This window comes from Sus scrofa, chromosome 16 (genome assembly GCF_054392235.1).
Source record: "Sus scrofa isolate SSC_HxYL_T2T_F1_AM1 chromosome 16, Sscrofa_HxYL_maternal_Yorkshire_Landrace_v2.0, whole genome shotgun sequence".
Classification (NCBI taxonomy): domain Eukaryota; kingdom Metazoa; phylum Chordata; class Mammalia; order Artiodactyla; family Suidae; genus Sus; species Sus scrofa.
In genome coordinates, this window is record NC_139398.1 from 27,203,181 (window position 1) to 27,223,034 (window position 19,854).

Genomic DNA, 19,854 nt, shown 5'->3' on the forward strand with positions numbered 1-19,854 from the left:
ATCTGGCTTTGTCCCCTCATAGCAGAGAGAGAGAGAGAGAAAGTAACCTCTCTCGTGTTTCATTTTGTACAGGCACTAATCCTGTCATGTGGGACCCAAAATTACGGTGCCATCTGACTTTGCTACAAGCTGTGGTGTAAGTAGCAGACACGGCTCATTTCTGGTGATGCTGTGGCTCTGGTGTAGGCGGGCAGCTGCAGCTCCAACCCCTAACCTGGGAACTTCCATACACCACATCTGCAGCCCTAAATAAAAAAATAAATAGCTTTAAATGCACTGTAATCTATAAAAATTTTGAATCACTATATTGGACACCTGAAAATATAATCATATTTTAAATCAACTGTGCCTCAATAAAAGAAAATATTCACTCACTTCTCTTCATTAAAAAAAAAAAAGATATTGGTAAATGGTAAATAGTGTTGATTTCTTTTGAGGCCTCTTTTCTTAACTGATGGTGTTGATGGGGCTTAGGACACACTATCCCAAACATGGCACCCTTCCATACTGCGTTTTGAGAGAACAGCAGAAACAGGGGGTCATTCTGATCTTCCTTTGGCCTCCCTTCTCCTCTGAAACAATTTTATTTATTTATTTATTTATTTATTTTTGAGTATGATAATTTTATTTATTTTTTTATTTTTCTTTTTTTATTACTCAATGAATTTATTACATTTATAGTTGTACAATGATCATCACAATCCAGTTTTATAGGATTTCCATCCCACAACCCCAGCGCATCCCCCCAACCCCCAAACTGTCTCCTTTGGAAACCATAATTTTTTCAAAGTCTGTGAGTCAGTATCTGTTCTGTAAAGGAGTTAATTTTGTCCTTTTTTTCAGATTCCACATGTCAGTGAAAGCATTTGATGTTGGTGTCTCATTGTCTGACTGACTTCTCTTAGCATGATAATTTCTAGGTCCATCCATGTTGCTAAAAATGCTGGTATTTCTTTCCTTTTAATGGCTGATTAATATTCCACTGTGTATATATACCACATCTTCTTGATCCCCTACTCTCTTGATGGACATTTAGGTTTAAAACTCTCCTGTGAGAGATGCTATCCTTAAAGCTAAAGGAAAGGAGCATGCTTATCTCTGAAGACAAAGACTAAGAAGAACCCAAATTACCAAATCTTGTTAACTCTTTCCCAGTTTACTACACTAACCTCATACTCTTCACACTATCATATTTCTCCATGACTTCTTCATCAAACCTGCCATGAAAAACCCAGCTATAGGATTTCCCATTGTGGCTCAGCAGGTTAAGAACCCAGCTAGCATCCATGAGAATGTGAGTTCAATCCCTGGCCTCACTCAGTGGGCTAAAGATCCAGCATTGCTGCAAGCTGCTGTGTAGGTTGTGGATGCAGCTTGAATTTGGCATTGCTGTGGCTCTGGCATAAACCTCAGCTGCGGCCCTGATTCGACCCCTAGACTGGGAACTTCCATATGCTCTAGGTGCAGCCATAAAAAATCAAAAAAAAAAAAAAAAAAAAAAAAAAAAAAAGCAAAACCCAGGTCTAACTGGGTTAGATCTGGTTTCTTCAGATCTTCATTTCTTTATGAAGGCTCACATGTCAAATAAAATTATATCGAATAAATGAATAAATGTATATGGTTTTCTCCTATTAATCTGTCTTTCTCAATTTAATTTTCAGACCTGTCCAGGGATGCTAAGAAGTTCCCTTTTCTCCTCTCTATAGTTTTAGGCCCTTCCAGTTGCTATAGTGAAATACCACAGACTGGTTTATAAATAATACATATTTATTGCTCACAGTTCTGGACTTGGGATGTCCAAGATCAAGGTGCCAGAATGATTGGATGAGGGTATTCTTCTGGGTTGCAGATGGTTCTTTGTGTCCTTACATGGCAGAAGGAGGTAGGGAACTTTACCGGGTCTCTTTTACGAGAACACTAATCCCACTCTTGAAGGCTCTACACTCATGATATAATCACTTCCAAAGACCTCACTGTCTAACACATAGAAGTGAGAAGCAGGATTCCAAAATTTGAATTTTGAGCAGACTCAAATATTCAGACCACATCAGATAGCCATCTTGTCCTTGTGTCTTCTCAGGATCTCTCTGTGGACGTTCATGGTCTAATCTCTTTTTATTATAAAGACATCAGTCATATTGGATTAGGAATCAATCTAATGACCCCATTTTAACTTAGTTACCACTCTAGAGACCCTATTGCCAAATACAGTCACAGATTAGGATTTTAACATATGGACTGGCTGGTGGTGATGGGCACAATTCAGTCCATAACATTCACCAAAGATATCATTGAATATTTGAGATTTAAGGGTTCTCAGATCTCATTCTCACTTTCCCTTTGGGGGAGAAAATATCTTATTCTGATATCAATAATCTGGTTTTCCAGTTTCAAAGAAGTTTTTATAACTTCCGAAGTTGTTATTTCTAGTGCTTGCATAATTTATGTTCAAATTGATATATAGCTGGACGGAAACTAATAAACATCCAAAGGTTCACGTTTCTAGAATTCATGAAGGGATGGCAGCAAGGAGGAGGTAGGAGAGGTGAGTAGTCAGTGAGGATTGAAAATCACAATTTTGAGATGTTGGATGTAGAACACCACAGTAAAGAGAAATACGGTATGAAGTGACTTGAAAAACCTGCATAGACATGTGGAAGAACTCTATGTTATCCATGCCATTATTTGATTAGGAGTAAAAATGAATGGATAAAACATACATAGCAGGATAAATATGTTCAAAATCTTCTTAATGAGATAGGAATATGTTCTTTGAAATATTTTAAGAAGTACAGCATTTTCTATGGTAGGATTTGCCTTTCTGTACACTGGATTATGAGCTTCTTCAGAAGAAGGTGAAGGTAGTTGTTTTTCTGAATAAAGGCCTTCCTCCTTTCATGGCTAGGGGATTCAATTTGTGTTTTATTCCCGGGGAGATATATATGAAAATAATTTTAAAATATTAGATAATAGTAATTCACATACATTTAAATATTGATCTACATTTAAATCTCTGTATATACAAACACACATGCATATACATAATGCTGTTAATCAAATAATCTAAGTATAGTGGAAACAATTTATCAAATCTTTCAAAAATACTCCTCAAATGTTTTTAAAAAATAAATAAATACTTGCTAAGTTATTTGTTTATTTTTTAATTAATCTGTCTCTATCTAAAAAGCAATACACCTATATGGAATACAATGCATTCTAGGAAATAACATCAAACTCTTCTGATGGCTTCTTTTTAATTGATAGACGCTTTTTTGTTTCATTACGTAGAGAATTACTCTAAATATTAGTGATTTTTTTCATTATGCTAAAACTTCTCCTACAGGTGCTGAGCTAAAATAATTACATAAAACATTACAAACTTAAAGAATATAGCTGAGATATTTATAGATCCCCATCTCTATTGTTAATTGTCACAAAAATGTTAATATGTATGTTATATCTAATTAGACCAAACTTGATCGTTTTATGCCAGATAAGAAGGGCTGAGGGAGGAGGGTAAGGTATGCAGACATGGTTTGAATGGAAGCTCTGCATCTTACATAACCTCTCTGCATCTCATTTTCCTCCCTGTTAAAAATAAAAAACAATTCTGTTTAAAGCAAATTTAATAAACAATCAGAGAAACTGATCATTGCACTGGCATAAAACTTTGGAAAGCCTCTTGTATTCCAAGATCCATCATTTAGATTCTGGATCATGGGGATATTGCAGGCATGGGGGTGGGGGGCTTCCTGGTGAAATTCCATGGCAACAGAAGAGGCAGGCAATACTTAGGGGATAAGAGCTATATAGCAAGTGTGGAAGCATTTGTATATTTAACATCTAGTAAGTCAATATTTTATTATCTCGTAATGCCAGCAGTAGATATTCTATTATCTAGTACCATCAGCATACTGGCTGCATATTAGCTGTGATTACACTCTAGATTAATGTGCTACATTCTTCCTGAGTCAATAGGAGATGGATGAGGTAAGAGAGATGAGAGCAGAGCTTTTGCGGAGAAGAGGTAAATAGATTGTAGCCAACAAGCTAAAATATTCCAGAAATAAAAGGATAAGGGGAAAGATCCTTCAACAGAAAAGGAAACCAAGAATGAGATGCTAGACAGAAAGTTCCAGTGACTTAAGAGTGGCATTTTTTCAAGTATTAAAAATTTTGTTATTCCCATAAAAGGTATTTCCAGCTGATAATCCAGTTTCAAAACAAGAAGTAACCTCATACATGACATCTGTATCCAGGGGACTTGTCAGGCAAAGCTTCAGAAGTCACTTGAATGAATAATTCCCATTACTATAATCAAGTCTTCTTATTGTCATATGTGTAGAAATTTTGTATTTCTACATCTGAATATCTTACAAAAGAGAGAGAGAGAATAAAGCTTAGCCTCTGTTTTTGACCTGTTTGAGAATGGTGCAGTGTAAAAACACTTGGAAAAAAATAAAAAATCATTATTCCCATCTTGTGAATCAGAAATATATCTGCCACCTTGGGAAAGAGAGGCAACAGAACAGTTATGCCATTTTTTCAGTTAAATACTTCACATCTGCTAATTTCAAACACCTTCATGAAAAAGCCTATGAGACAATATTATATGTATAAATGCATGCAGTAGAGAAAATGTAGATGAAAATGTTGAACTAAAAGAGAATGTGACATTTAAAGGTATACTTTATACAAATATTCACTCTTTTAACTATGAATCTGTAATGCCTTTGAAGAACCAGTGTACCAGGATATAAATTCACGATGGGACTTACCTAAATAATTCAAAGAATTTGTACAATGCTTGCAAATTTATAACAATCATCATAAAAATATATTCATTTAATAAAGTAATAAAATAGTCACTATCTTTTATAGAATACACATTTTACTACCAATTTTACTTTTATTGTTTTGTTTAATCCTAATAGATATCTGTGTTTCATTTCACAGATGACTTAAATGGGAATCAAACTAGGTTGTTTAAGTGGACAGTGCCAAAGTTTGAATATTTCTTGCTCCAAATTTCACTCCTTTCCTTTTATATTTAACATAAATATCAAACTGGGGTAAAAACTCAAAATTAAATTGTTAGATTTTCAAATTGAAGTAAGGAAATTTATTGAAAATTATTATAGGTATATTTAATCATTTGATTATAGGAATTGAATATTACAAAATATTTGACAAAAATACATGATGCAATATTAGAAGCTGAGATCTTGTTCAGATACTTAGCCTTGCTGCTTAGTGAGAAGCAAACTCAATAATTTTTGGTAGCAAACATTTATGGTTAACTATTTGCATTGAAAATGGCATATTTTATTCTTACCAAGACAGGGATTTTTCAGTTGTGCAGATTTTTATGTCATTTACTTCATAAGGATGCCATTAGGGTTATAGTTAAATCTATGTTTTTCATAGCGGCGTGTTTTGGCACTGTAAATAGAAGTTTGAAAGAACAATGAATCGATATCATGTCAAAGAGTCTAAATACTTGGTGCTTTGCAGTATCTATTTAAAAAATCTAAATCTAGTTCTTTGCCAGTTAATAAGCTCCTCTGAGCAGAGAATAGAAACAGAGCCTATTGGATGTTTGCATGCATTTAAGGATAATTTCTTTCATTATATTCTGTAGATGCTTTCTCTCAAGATACTATCTTGTTAACAATAAATAAACAAGCAAACAAATAAATAAAAACTAAAAACCAGGCTTTGGCAAGTTGTTTCAAACACCAGGGCCAGGAGAAAACAGCCCTGGAAGGAGCTGAGTAAGTGAACTATAATATGTTCAACTCTGAGGTTAACCTGATTTTTCAAAATGTCTCTTCTAATGATATGACAGCAGCCTAGATTAAGTTTGGGAAGAGAAAAGGTAATTTTCTGGTTGCAAAATCGACTGAAATTACAGGATTTCAGTGCATTGGTGCAAAATGTGGAGTTGAGCTTTCCAGTGGTGTATGAGGCCTTTGGTTTTAAAGGTGTTGAAAATTCTGCATTTGATCATGTTTTTCTCTATTTGAACTCATTCACTTAGTGATTTGTTATCTTTCCAAAAGGAATTTCTATCATCTCTTAAAGCAGAAAGAGTATTGAAATTGTGGGAGATGAATAACCACTATAAAATGACTATCACCATCAACTTTAATGGTGGCTGTTCTGTATTATCATAGTCCTTGAATTCCTCTAATTTACTTATTCCTCCTTCATAAAAGATCTTGAAAATTCTCTGAGCTAACAGAAAAAGAGCCAACATGTGGAAGCAGGTATGAACCTAAATATGGAGACTTGTATTCCATGGACAATTCAAGGTAAAATATGTATATTTTATGTATAATTGAAAATGAGTATCTGTAGCATAGAATTTGTTTTGAAAATAATAAACTCCATTTAAAAAACTTCTATAATTCCATTTCTCCTTCCGTTTTTTTATTAAGTAAACATTTATGTTGTCCTGCCTTATCCCAGGTCCTAGGTACTTTGTTGATTTTGGGAAATATGACAATTAATTCAAACATTCCTGTTCAAAGAATTGCCTGCTATAATGCAGGATGATAAAAAACAATGTGGGTATAATGAACTGTATTGATGAGAAATGATTAGCGATTCACCAATGTTTTTAAGAGAAGGTATCATAAAGCTGAGAGATGAACAGTAGCTATAAAAAGGAAGGAATCATTAAAAATTATATAGAAAATATTAGGAAAATATCAGGGTAGTTGGAGGAGGTTAGAAAAAGAAAATGTAACGGTGAGACAGATTGTGAGATTCCTATTAGAATTGGCAGAACAAAAATATTTAGGAAGATAAGTGTGGAATTGAGCTGAATAGATCTGACAATTTAAAACCTGGCTACTCAAAATACATCCTGTGGTCCAAAAGCATTGGCATCACTTGTAAGTTTGCTAGAAATACAGAAAATTGGGATACACCTAAAATTACAAAATTAAAATTTGCATTTGCAAAAGATTCTTACATAATGCAAATTGTATGTACGTTAAAGTTTGAGCACACTGCAAATAGTATATTTGGCAGTGTCTACCTGAGAAGCTTGGTGGTGACTGGCTGAAAATAGAAATCATTACCTAGGTCCTTCAAAAGCAGAGAAAGCTTAAACCGACTTATTCTTGGAAATATGGAACAGGAAGATTCACCGTCAATTATAATTTGCTCCGTAATATGACCATGTAGGTACCAAGATCACTTGGTAGACATGTTTTGCTTGCTTGTTTGTTTTTGGTTTGTTTTGTTTTTTTAAATCAACAAGCTTTTTATTTTTATGCAGTATCCTGCTTAAGAACATGGCAAAAAGATAACTCTGAGTATTCTTTAACCTGAAAATGAGACTCAAATGGGCATAGTAGTTTAGACTCTGAAATTTTAAATTGTCATTTTTTATTTTAAAGGCAGGTATTGCTGTTAATGAAATAGGATGCCATATACCCACTGCATGTTTTATGTTTTAAAATCCTATTTCTATGTTTTGATACTTTAAAAATTAAATTTCTAAATAAAAGTCTTGAATTATTAATATTCTGTGGAATCAAAGAGAGCTCAAGAATGCTTTTATTTGAAGACTCCATGAGTGTTTCTAGTTTAGGCAAGAAAAAGGAATGCTTTGTAAGATTTTAGCAGGATTGAGTCCACAAAGTTCTGCAAGTTTTGGAATTCTACAAAGTTCTGTCATAGTTGATCAAGGATAATTCTTGGGAGAGAAGGATTTGGTCTTATGGTCTAGCAGTAATTGTTTGGGTAACTCGGATATTATCCAGAGGGGCTGAAAAACAGTGAAGGACTAAATTTATCTTCAAGAGGCAATGAGATAAAAAGCTCCAGGGCACAAAGGCATAGAGAGGCCATAATGAAAACTACTTGGTCCTACCATGTATTTCACAATCAGCATATTTTAGTATAGAAGTAACAAACGTAATATTTACCTAGATATATACTCTGTTTATTATTATAAATCCAAACCTATTTCACCCATACTAAATCACCTTCAAGTTTCTTTTGTGTTTTTGTCAAAAAGAGAAAGGGAGCAATATTAAATGTTTGCAAACGCCTTTAAATCCAATCATGTAGGAGGTTTGAATACTTCCAGTGAAATATATTGAATATCTCTATTGAGTCTCATTCTCATTCTTGTTCCTTAATCCCAGCCTGCCAAGAACTCTGCTTATTATACTTTGTTTTGCCATATCTAAATTGCAGCAGGTTTGATTCATCATTGGTTTCAAAGTGAAAACCCTAAGCCTAATTATCTGATGTTATAGATGAACTGTGTTCCCTCAAAATTGAAACCCTATCCTTCAATACATTTGAATGTGAATATATATGTAGATTGGTCTTTTAAAGAGGTAATTAAGATAAGATTAAGTGCTGTGTGTAGGAATTAAAAACCAATATGATTGATTGATTGGTGTCTTTATAAGTACAGGGTCTTAGGATAGAGACAACACACAATCTTACGGACAATAGCTAGAGGACACAAAAATAGGATTAGTTTTTAATGGAGAAAGATCTCCAGAGTCAAGATACAAGAGAAAAGTTGGATAGGAAGTATTTCATTTTATGGTTTACTGTTAATACTGGTAATAAATGTTGGTTTTTTTTTTTTTTTTGATAATCCAAGAAAATAGGTTGTATTCATTTTAATTCCCTTACATATCGTGGGCATGTAAGGTCTAGTGCTTATGTTGTTCTCAAGAGAAAGAAAAATCCTTGCAAGTGTTTGTGGCTGCTGATTAACTATCAGAGCTTTCTCTGTATGAACAATTATTCTCAACCAAAAAGATAATTTCAGAGACAATTAGTCATTGAATATTAAAATTAAATCTGAATATTAGCAAACTCTTCCAGGAAACCAAGAGCAATTACCCAACTAAATTTTAACACTTAGATTCTTAAAATAAAATTTAAACATTCTCTTTGTTTGCAGAAAATATACAGAAAAATCTATAATCTGAAAACCCAAAATCACATAAATAATATATGATTTGGCAAAACCATTTGCTAGCTGCTGCCTTACATTTAAACTTTATTATTACAAATATCAGGAAAAAAATTTGTTATTTTAGTCAGTGTCTGATAGGTCCTACCTTCATAACATTTTTCTTTGTTATTTAATAAGCAAAAAATGAAAAGCTGAATACATCACTGGACAAAAACTTTAAACAGACTTTTAATAGGCTTAAACTAACCCAGGAGTCCTCTTATGACACAGCATGTTAAGGATCCAATGTTGTCACTGTAGTGGCTTGAGTTGCTGCTCTGGTGCATGTTCAGTCACTAGCCTAGGAAGTTCCACATGCCCTGGACAAGGCCAGAAAGAAAAGAAAAACGAAATTAAAAATATAATAATAGACTTAAATCCAAAATATCTATAAAACATCCCAAAACTTACTTTTACAAAAGCTATATAAAATATAATTTCTCCCAAATTAATTGGTAAAATGAAAATGTTTGATCATACATTAATATGACGGTGTTGAGTAACAGATATGTCACAAACAGTACTTGAGGAATTTAAATCGGTGCAGATGTTTTGGAAACAATTTGGTAATATCTCCTTTCTGTCTATATATAATCTTGGGCCTGGTATTTTTACATTTAGAAATTTATCCTATAGGATGAAATACAGCAATGGCTATTTGTTTCATTGCCTTTAACAGCAGAAATAAATGTAAAATAACTGGTGTCCATCCAGTGGAAACTTGTTAAAACAAGTAAGGCAGGCCCTTACGCTCTGATTCCTTTACACCATTGAAAAGGATGAATTAGGTACAGTATATACTAATACAGGGAAATATGTATAATATAATACAAAAAAGCAAAGAAAGTTTGCAGAATAACTTTAAGCTATTAATTTTGCCTTCTGAAAAATAAAAATAAAAGCTTTTCTTTGTTCTTCTTCCATCAGTGACTACCTACATTACAGCTCCCCCTTACAACTAAATTCTTTTGAGGAATTAATTGCCTGTCTCTAAATCCTCTTTCCCAGTCTCTGTTCAATTACTTTATCCAGCTTTTAACTGCATTACACGACTGAAATATCCCCTTGACAAAATCACCAAAGACCACAAATCAGCTAATTCCAATGATCAACTTTCACTTTTCATCTTATTTGACCTGACAAATTAATAGCAGATAAAGGCCATTGTCTTGGAAATGCCTATTTTGCCTTTTTTTAAATTAAAATATAGTCAACATATAACATTGTGTGTGTATTTAAGGTGTACAACACATTGATTTGACACATTTACGTTTGTAGTATGAATGCCATTGTAGCAATAGCACCTCTATCACATCTTATAATTATTTTTTCCTTTTTTGTGATTGGAGTAATTAATACCTAATCTCTTAGCAGGCTTGATGATTATAATATTGTTGTCTATATTACCTGTTCTATGTCAGGACTTATTAATCTACCAGTTGCAAGTCTGTACCCTTAAACAATACCTTTTTGCTTTGCATTTCACTTACTTCACTCTTCTTCCTTTCCTTCTAGCTGGTATGCAATGTGTTCTAAACCTTCACTGATTTCTGCTCATCTCTTATCGGAAGGGCCAGGGATCATTCCTTCCTCCTCTTTTTTATTAATTTCTTTTCTTGGTGCTTTTATCCAGTTACATGGCTTCAAACAATATTTATATATTGGGAACTCTCCCCAGAATCCCATACTCTATGTACAAATAAAGCATTTGATTGAACATCATTTATTTTAAAAAATATCAACTTCTGGCTTCTTAATTCATGTGAATTACTTTGATTTTTATTATGAAACTTTTTTTTTTTTTGTCTTTTTGCCATTTTTTGGGCTGCTTCCCGGGGCATATGGAGGTTCCCAGGCTAGGGGTCTAATCAGAGCTGTAGCTGCTGGTCTACACCAGAGCCACAGCAACTTGGGATCCGAGCCACGTCTGCAACCTGCACCACAGCTCATGGCAATGCCGGATCGTTAACCCACTGAGCAAGGGCAGGGATCGAACCCGTAACCTCATGGTTCCTAGTCGGATTTTTAACCACTAATGGGAACTCCTATGACACATATTTTAATGCAGCCCTTGACCTACCTTTAATTTCTTTCTACATTCATCCACTTGTTTGAGATTATCACTTATTTTTTGTAAAATGTTGTTTTTGTAATACGTTTGTGTTATTTTTTGTAAAATATTACAATAAATATTATAAGATTTTCCTGAATTAGGTTTTAAATTCAATTTGCCTGAATCATTTAACACAATCTAAATTTTATTTTTTATAACTTATAAAAATGTTTTTAAATTTAAAAAATTATTGAAGTTGACATAATGCTGTATTAATTTCAGGTGTATAGCAAAGTGAATTGGATATATATATATATCCATTCTTTTTTCCCATGTAGGTTATCACAAACTATTGTAGATCTTCCTGAGGTATACATTAGGTTCTTGTTAATCATCTATGTTATTTATTTATTTATTAATTTAGTCTTCTTAGGACCACATTCATGGCACATGGAAATTCCCAGGTTAGTGGTCAAACTGGAGCTACAGCTGCTGGCCTATGCTACAGCCACAGCAACGCCAGATCTGAGGTGTATCTGCGACCTGCACCACAGCTCACACAATGCCAGATTCTTAACCCACTGAGTGAGGCCAGGGACAAACCCATGTCCTCAAAGGTACTAGTGAATTTCATTACCACTGAGCCACGTATAATATATATGTTATTCTATTCTCCCAATTCCACCCCCACTGTTTCCCTATGGTAATCATATATTATTGATTTTGAAATTTGTGAATTTGTTTCTGTTTTATAAATAATCAATAATTTATTTTATATCATTTTATTAAAGTCCACTATATGTGATATCATATGATATTTATCTTTGTCTGGCTTACTTCACTCAATATTATAATCTCTAGGTCTATCCATGTTGCTGCAAATGGCATCATTTCATTCTTTTTTATAGTCAACCTAAATTTTAAGGTGATGATTTGATTATTTCCTTGATTTTCAATAAATAAAAAATGTTATTGTATGCCATTTTAGCCACTAAAAATTCATGTTTGTGAAATCTTGTAATATTTGTTATCAATATGTGCTGACTAAATAAGAATTCTGTGAGAAAGATTGTTAAGATAGAAATAGATTGTTACTTTTTTATTATCCAAATGTGTAATTCTAATTACATTATTTATCAGCAGCTACCATTCTTTCCAGTGAGAAAACTAAATTAGCAGGATCAAAATATTTTCGGTACACATTTTTCAATGTCCAAATGAATGATCTAAAATGGAGGGACTGGGAGTTCTCTTGTGGCACAGTAGGTTAAGGATCCAATGTTGTAATTCCAGTGGCTTGGGTCACTACTATGGTGTGGGCTTGATCCTTGGCCCGGGTAATTTCCATACGCCAAGGGTCTGGCCAAAAAAAGAAATATATAAAAATAAAATTAAATGGAGGGACAAAAACTGCATTTTAACAACAGAATTCTAGGGAGTTCCTATTGTGGCACAGTGGAAATGAATCCGACTAGGAACCATAAGGTTGTGGGTTTGATCCCTGGCCTCACTTAGTGGGTTAAGGATCCGGCGTTGTCATGAGCTGTGGTGTAGATCTGGCATTGCAAACGATGCTCAGATCTGGCATTTCTGTGGCTGTGGCATAAGCCAGCAGCAACAGCTCCAATTAGACATCTAAACTGGGAACCTCCACATGCCGTGAGTGCAGCCCTAAAATGATATAAGATAAAAAAAACAAAAAACACTCACAAAAAAAACAAACAAAATTCTATTTCAATTCACCAAGTATATTACAGAAGCTTAAGTGCTGGGATTAAATGATAGTGCAAAGATATTGCTTAAGCTCTTTCTCTAACTTTATTTAGTGGGCTAATTTTAACTTGCCATTCTTAAGTCTTCCCTCTACTCTTTGTTCTTTAGATCAGGTTAAATTTCCCAAACCATTTCATTTCAGTATTACAAAATGTCCCGCTGGTTAAGCATTCTGGATTTGTAGTTTAATTTTATCTTCTTTATAAATAAGGGCTTGCAAAGTGTGGAAGTCCTAAAACACAGGGAGGGGATAAAAGACCCCCCTCCCCATTTTCAACTTCCTTTGTCATAGACTAGCCAGTCCTTTTTATAACACATCAGGGAAGTGAAAAAGGAGAGGCAGCAAGAGGAGGAATAGCAGTAAATTTTTACTTGACTGAAATAGTTTAAAACTGGCTTCTCAATCTATCATGCAGATGACATGTAAAACCAATTTTTGTTGTTTTGTTTCTATGAAGCGGTACTTTTATGCCTTCTTTGGAGATATCTTGTCAGTAGAACTCTTTCACTGGTTGAAGTCAGTAATGCACAGTCTTCCAGTCATTCCTCCTTCTGTAGTCTCAGGAATGCAACACCTTCAGCTTCTTCCTGCTGAAGTCACTTGCCCCTCCTAGTACCATTTGGGGGAGGACCTAATATGATCTTACACCAGTTTTCCCTCACACATTGTCTATACTGTGTTCCACAGGAAACCAACTCAAGCAATAAGGATCCTTCCCCAGACAGCCACATCCCCTTAGGTTTTCTTCAGCAGATAAACACACCCTTTCTCAAACTTAAAATCAACTGAAAAGTATTAAATACTAGCCCAATGAATCTCCTAACCCCAACTGCAGTAGCCTGATAGACTGTTTCTTGCGTGGCCTATCCTAAGCTTCTCTCCTAGTTCTGTTTTCTACCTTCCAAAATTGTAGAGAAAAAAGTTTATATAGCCTCTCTGTATGGCTATATTATCTCCAATACCTATATTTTTATCTTTTATTTGGGTTACAGTTTTAAGAGTGGTGTAGATGGTTTTCAGTATGTTGCTTGAAGACTTGCAATTATGCTCTGGCAAATAACCATGGTGTGTCTTAGCAAAATAATCTGTTGCCTTAGGCTAAACTTCTAATTATATGTCCTACTTCTAAGTATATATTCAAAGGAAATGAAAACAGGATGTTGAAAATACATCTTCACTCTCATGATCATTGCAACAATATTCACAATAACCAAGGTATGGAAATGATCTATGTGTCTGGTAAGGGATGAAGAGATTGAGTGAATGGATATTCACTCCATGGAATATTATTCAGACATGAGAAAGAAGGAAATCCTACCATTTTTGACTACATGGATGGACCTTGAAAGCATTATGCTAAGTCAGATAAGTCAAACAGAGAAAGACAAATATTACATAATATTACTTACATGTGGAATCTGGAAAAGCCAAACTCAAAATAAAAAAGAGAGAGTAGAATGGTGTTACCAAGGCCTAGGTGGTGGAGAAATTAGGGAGATGCTGTTTAAGGGTATAAACTTGCAACAAGTAGGTAAATAATTCTGGAAATCTAATGTAGAACATAGTGATTATAATTCATAGAACTGCATTATAAATTTCAAAGTTGTTAAAAGAGTAGATAATAATAATTTTTCTCACCACAAAAAAAGAGATGATAATTACATGACATGTCAGTTGGCACTCAGTGGAAATCAAATTGTAATGTATAAGTGTATCAAATCGACATGCTGTATACTTTAAAATTATTCAATATCAATTATATCTCAAAATTGAAATCTAAATAAAAATTTTGTTGTACATATTTCTAAACATCTTTAGCAGTTGGAATTATACTTCTACATTTGTGAAAAAGATAATTCAAATAAATTAATTAATTCTCTTAAACTCCATAGTTAATAAGAGTTACATCAACTACTTGAGGCCAGATTTTTCTACCTATTTTTATTGTGTGTATACCATGTATGTAGTAAAACAAAGCATGCAATGAAATTAATGATTTTGTCTTGCTATAAAATGTATATGAAACTTTTATGCTGCATTGTTCCATGTATTTTATTTCCAACCAATTTCTTTTCTATTTTCATGCTGACGTGAGTTAATATACTGCCTTCAATAGTTAAAGACAGGATTAGCAAATCACTCTCATTTTCAGTGATCATCAGCATGCTACTATTTCCCTAACTAGATAAGCAACGTGTTTATACATTGCAGCTTTGGGGGTATGAGCCATTAATTACACATGCCCAGCAGCTGACATGTGATTAATTAGAGGTGGGAAAACTATTCTTCAGGTGACCAGAAAACTTCTTCAACTTGTCAATGTTTATCTCTTTTTTCAAAGTTGTATTATCCCAGAAGATATAGGAAGTAGTATTAAAGAAAACAAAGCTGAGACAGAAATTTTGACAAAGTTGCCAAAAGCTACTTGAAAAATTGAATCAAGATTACACCAAAAAAAAGAAAACTACAGGCTAATTTCATTTATAAATATTAAAGAAAAAAATTAAGAGTATGGGAATTTTTATTTTATAGTTTAATTTGAAATATCATAAATAAGATTATATATTAAACATTAAAATATTTTCTTAATTATATCCATACTCAGTCAACTTTCAAAAATGCATTAAAGTGCATTCTTAATCTAACCATAAGGCTTTCAGATTTCTTCAATTTCAAATCTCATGGTATTTAAAGCATGAGAATGAATATATGTTCTAGTTTAAACTCAGTTGCAATTTTTTAAATTTAAACTTGGACCCACAGCCATTAAATAGAAATATTCCTTTAAAAAAACCTCTGAGTTTTTTTTTTTCTTCTAAATGTGCTCTGCAGACTGTTAATACAAATTCAAGGAAGCATTATTGATCTAAAAGGATCAGAATCTTTGGAGGTGGGCTCAGGAATCACTTTTGAAAAAATATCCAGGATATTTTTAATGGGTTCCATTGTTTGAATCATTGCCCTTTGCAATATATATACTACTATTATTCCATTATATAGGCAAATACATTGAGCCTCTGAGAGATGATATGACCTCCCAATATTACACAGCTAGTAAATGACTGAACACTGATTCCAACATGGAGTCACTCTAAAGCTCATGCTTATAATAACTAGACATCTTGGCTCATTTAGAAAATAAACTATTAGATGTTAGATATAAAAATATCCTGGAGGAGTTCCCATCATGGCTCAGTGGTTAACGAACCCAACTAGTATCCATGAGGACACAGATTTGATCCCTGGCCTTGTTCAGTGGGTTAAGGATCCGGCATTGGTGTGAGCTGTGGTGTAGGTCACAGACGTGGCTTGGATCTCGCGTTGCTGTGGCTGTGGCATAGGCCGGCAGCTACATCTCTGATTCGACCTCTAGCCTGGGAACCTCCATACACTGTCAGTTTGGCCCTAAAAAGACAAAAAAAAAATTTATTGGAAATTACATAAATATATATGATGGTAGCAGTGGAAGGAATCCCAGAGGCAAAGCGCAGCTTTCCAGTGCCCACAGCTTCAGCTGTGCATGTTCCAGCCATTACTGCATGACAGCAGCAGTCTTAAAATTCTAATCTGGCTTGTTCTGCCATGTGCTTTGGAGCTGTGTTCCTGGCTCAGCAATGCTCAGCCCACCCAAAAAACTCCAAATCCTTCTCATAAGCTCATTTTCTGCAAAAATCTCCCCAATTTGGCTCTGGTTGCTTGCAACTGGGAACTTTTACGCATATAAGTAGTATCATAATCTCACTTTCCATACAGGAATTTAGATTTGGAGGATTTAATTTATCACCAAGTTTATGGAGCTGATAGGAAGCAGAATCTAGATCCAAATCTAGGTTCACCTGATTCCAAAGTCCATTTACCTTAGTATGCTAGGATAGCCTATACAAGAGAACTAAATGAAAAACAGACAGATGCTCCTACCTAAATACATCTGCTAAGCACATCAGATAACTGCAGCTGCCTTGGAACCCTATAGTTCATATCTGTAGTGTGCATATTATTTAAAAAATTTACCACATCCTCCTTTGTGATACATTTATGATTATGCTTGTACTGCTGTTCTTTTCTAGCTTTGAGCATGAATTTTTCATTGTCATTATTTATACACTGGAAAGCCCTGAGTGGTATCTCTGATCACCATTCTTTTGTCCCTTGAGCTACAGTTAATGTTGTAATTCAGTGTAATCTATTCTTATTTGAAAAGCCAATTCTCCACTATAACCAAACATACTGTATAACATGTGTTTGCTGCATGGATCTGTAATACAGTGTTTCGCATGGTTCAAAATAGGTACACCACAAAAGAATCTGAGCTTCCTTGGGACCAGCCAGTACAGTCAAGCTGAAACTCAGTTCTTGGAATTAATGAAGGGAAGAGATCATACAGCAGGAACACTTACGAAGAAGATCTTGACACTGCATAAACAATCCAAGCTGGAAGAACTGAAACCTGGCATGCAATGATGCATTGGTTCATTAAGTGGAAAGAAAAGGAACAGTCTTACTGACTGATGATCTCTCTACAACAGTATCTTTGGGCCTAAAGCTAAGAAACTCTGGAAAATGGAACATCTGAGAAATAAAGATTTAATGTAGAATGTGGAGGCACCAGAGCACCAGAAATAATTAGAAACAGTGAGGTGGACAATGAACTGCAGCTGCTGTGCTGTGGCAACTGAATCAGAGCATCATGGTGATGGGGTGGTTACAGGAAGCCCTGGCAAATCTTCGCTTTCAAAAAGGAACTGCCCCATGTGCACTTTATCAACCTGACAAGTCAAAGGTATGGCATGAGAATCCAGAGAGCTTTCCTGAATTGGACTAAACTCCTCCCATTAATCTATACCTTTCATTGCCCTTTCGCTTATTGAAGTATAATTGATACATGAAAATAAAAGCATCCAACATGATGTCTTGATATATGTATACATTTCTGAAAGGATTCCCCCCTTGAATTAATTAACATATCCATTGATGTCTTTGCCATTTTTCTCTCTCCCCTTTTAATGCAATCACTGGCTTTGCTTCCAAGGTGTTTCAAATTTGGCTTCTCATTTTTTTAAGCTTCTTTATTCACTACTTTGCCATTACCTCATATTTTATCTTCTATATCAGGCTTATTTCAGGAAAAAATCTTTATGGTCATGGAACTGTATAGTCTTAATTAATTCCTCCTCAAGCTTCTTCAGGGGTGATCCTAAAGGATTATTTCCTACTAGCACAGGTACTAGGTTTAACCAGGCATGTGGGAGAGAGTAAGTTTTCTATTTGTTTCTCTTCTGAAGATATAAAAGAAATGCCAAAACATTCAGTTAGCAGTATTCCAGTAATAAGAGGATTGAATTATATATGTTTGGAACAATGGCAAAATTCTGTGATAATTTACTGTGAAGAAAAATTGTAAATGTAAAAGAAAAAATTGTATGCCTTATATCTCATAAAAATCATGTAACTTATAACAACATTAAAATAAAAGTATGCTATTTAAAAAATTACATAACTTATAAATTGTATATCTTGTAATATATAAGGCAGCAAAGAAGCTGTACCCTTTCACAAGGGTAGCTTAATCCTGAGTAAATATTGCTAAAGGTCAAAACTTCAGGTGTCATGGCATTTAAAAGAGAAAGACTTGTGCCTAGGAAGCCAGTGAGCCAAAGTTTGGAGCTACTTAAAAATGTGGGATTTCTCATGTACGGTATAACTATTTTTTTGAAAAATTCTATTTTCTAATTATGGACTGTCCACAAAATATCTTACCATGTCTATAACCATTTTTGCATGCAAAAAAATTCTACAAGCCTAATTCTTCAAACTTTTGATTATATGGTTGACCATGACATTAAAATAATTTAATGAAAACATTGTACACAGAGAGAGATCTTCTCCATCCCCTATAAGCAATTTTGAAAGATGGTTATAAATTAAAATAATAACTAATAGTAAAAAGCCCTTACTAGGACGTTATGTGAAAACTGATATTGCATTGCTACTGAGGCAAATTCAATTCTCTCAAATGTTAATTTATGTCAAGGGCAATCAACTTTAGTTCAATTAATTCAAATTCCTAGAAAAGCATTAAAATCTCTGAGATAATTAGAGAATTTCTATATTTGTAGAGTACTGATATCTCATAAATATCACATTGTGCTTCTATCTTCATATGTACTCCCCACTAAATATAGAAAAGTGGTAATTAGGCTTGGAAATATCCATGAAACAGGAAGGAAGATAAATACAAAGACTGAAAGTTGGATACTCATTATAATTTGCAAAATAAAATATTGCTAATTCTTCAAAGGTGGCTATTATTATGGCAAAATATTGCCTGAGTAACACAAAATCAGAAACTCACTCTAATACCTGTGAATTAAAGGTTTGCTAGGACAACATCATCATGAAAACAAAACAGCATTAAAATAGGAAGATAAGCTAGGAAGATTATTGCCTTCTGCAGTATACTTTCTTTAAAGAAAATGTTTCGAAAAGGTAAAAGGTTAAGAAAAATTTAAATGTTTAAAAAATTCCTGGGGCGAGGGGGAGGAAACCAAACAGGATTTAAAAACTTTACTGGAGTTCCCGTCGTGGCACAGTGGTTAACGAATCCGACTAGGAACCATGAGGTTGTGGGTTCGGTCCCTGCCCTTGCTCAGTGGGTTAACGATCCGGCGTTGCCGTGAGCTGTGGTGTAGGTTGCAGACTCGGCTCGGATCCCGCGTTGCTGTGGCTCTGGGTAGGCCGGTGGCTACAGCTCCGATTCAACCCCTAGCCTGGGAACCTCCATATGCCGCGGGAGCGGCCCAAGAAATAGCAACAACAGCAACAAAAGACAAAAAAAAGTCAAAAGACAAAAACAAAAAAAAATAAATAAATAAAAACTTTACTGAGATGAGGAATTCCCGTCGTGGCTCAGTGGTTAATGAATTCGACCAGGAACCATGAGGTTGTGGGTTCCATCCCTGGCCTTGCTCTGTGGGTTAAGGATCTGGCGTTGCTGTGAGCTGTGGTGTAGGTTGCAGACGTGGCTCGGATCCC

General features: G+C 34.4%; 1 long non-coding RNA gene across 1 annotated transcript in view; it reads left to right on the forward strand.

Moving 5' to 3' along the window:
* LOC146395475 (uncharacterized) overlaps nt 1-18,311 on the forward strand; it is a 45,595-nt gene extending 27,284 nt beyond the window's left edge. Inside the window, exon 2 of the long non-coding RNA XR_014831065.1 lies at nt 17,111-18,311. This is a non-coding gene — a long non-coding RNA (uncharacterized LOC146395475). The remainder of the gene's footprint in view (nt 1-17,110) is intronic.
* The last annotated feature ends 1,543 nt before the right edge of the window (nt 18,312-19,854 follow it).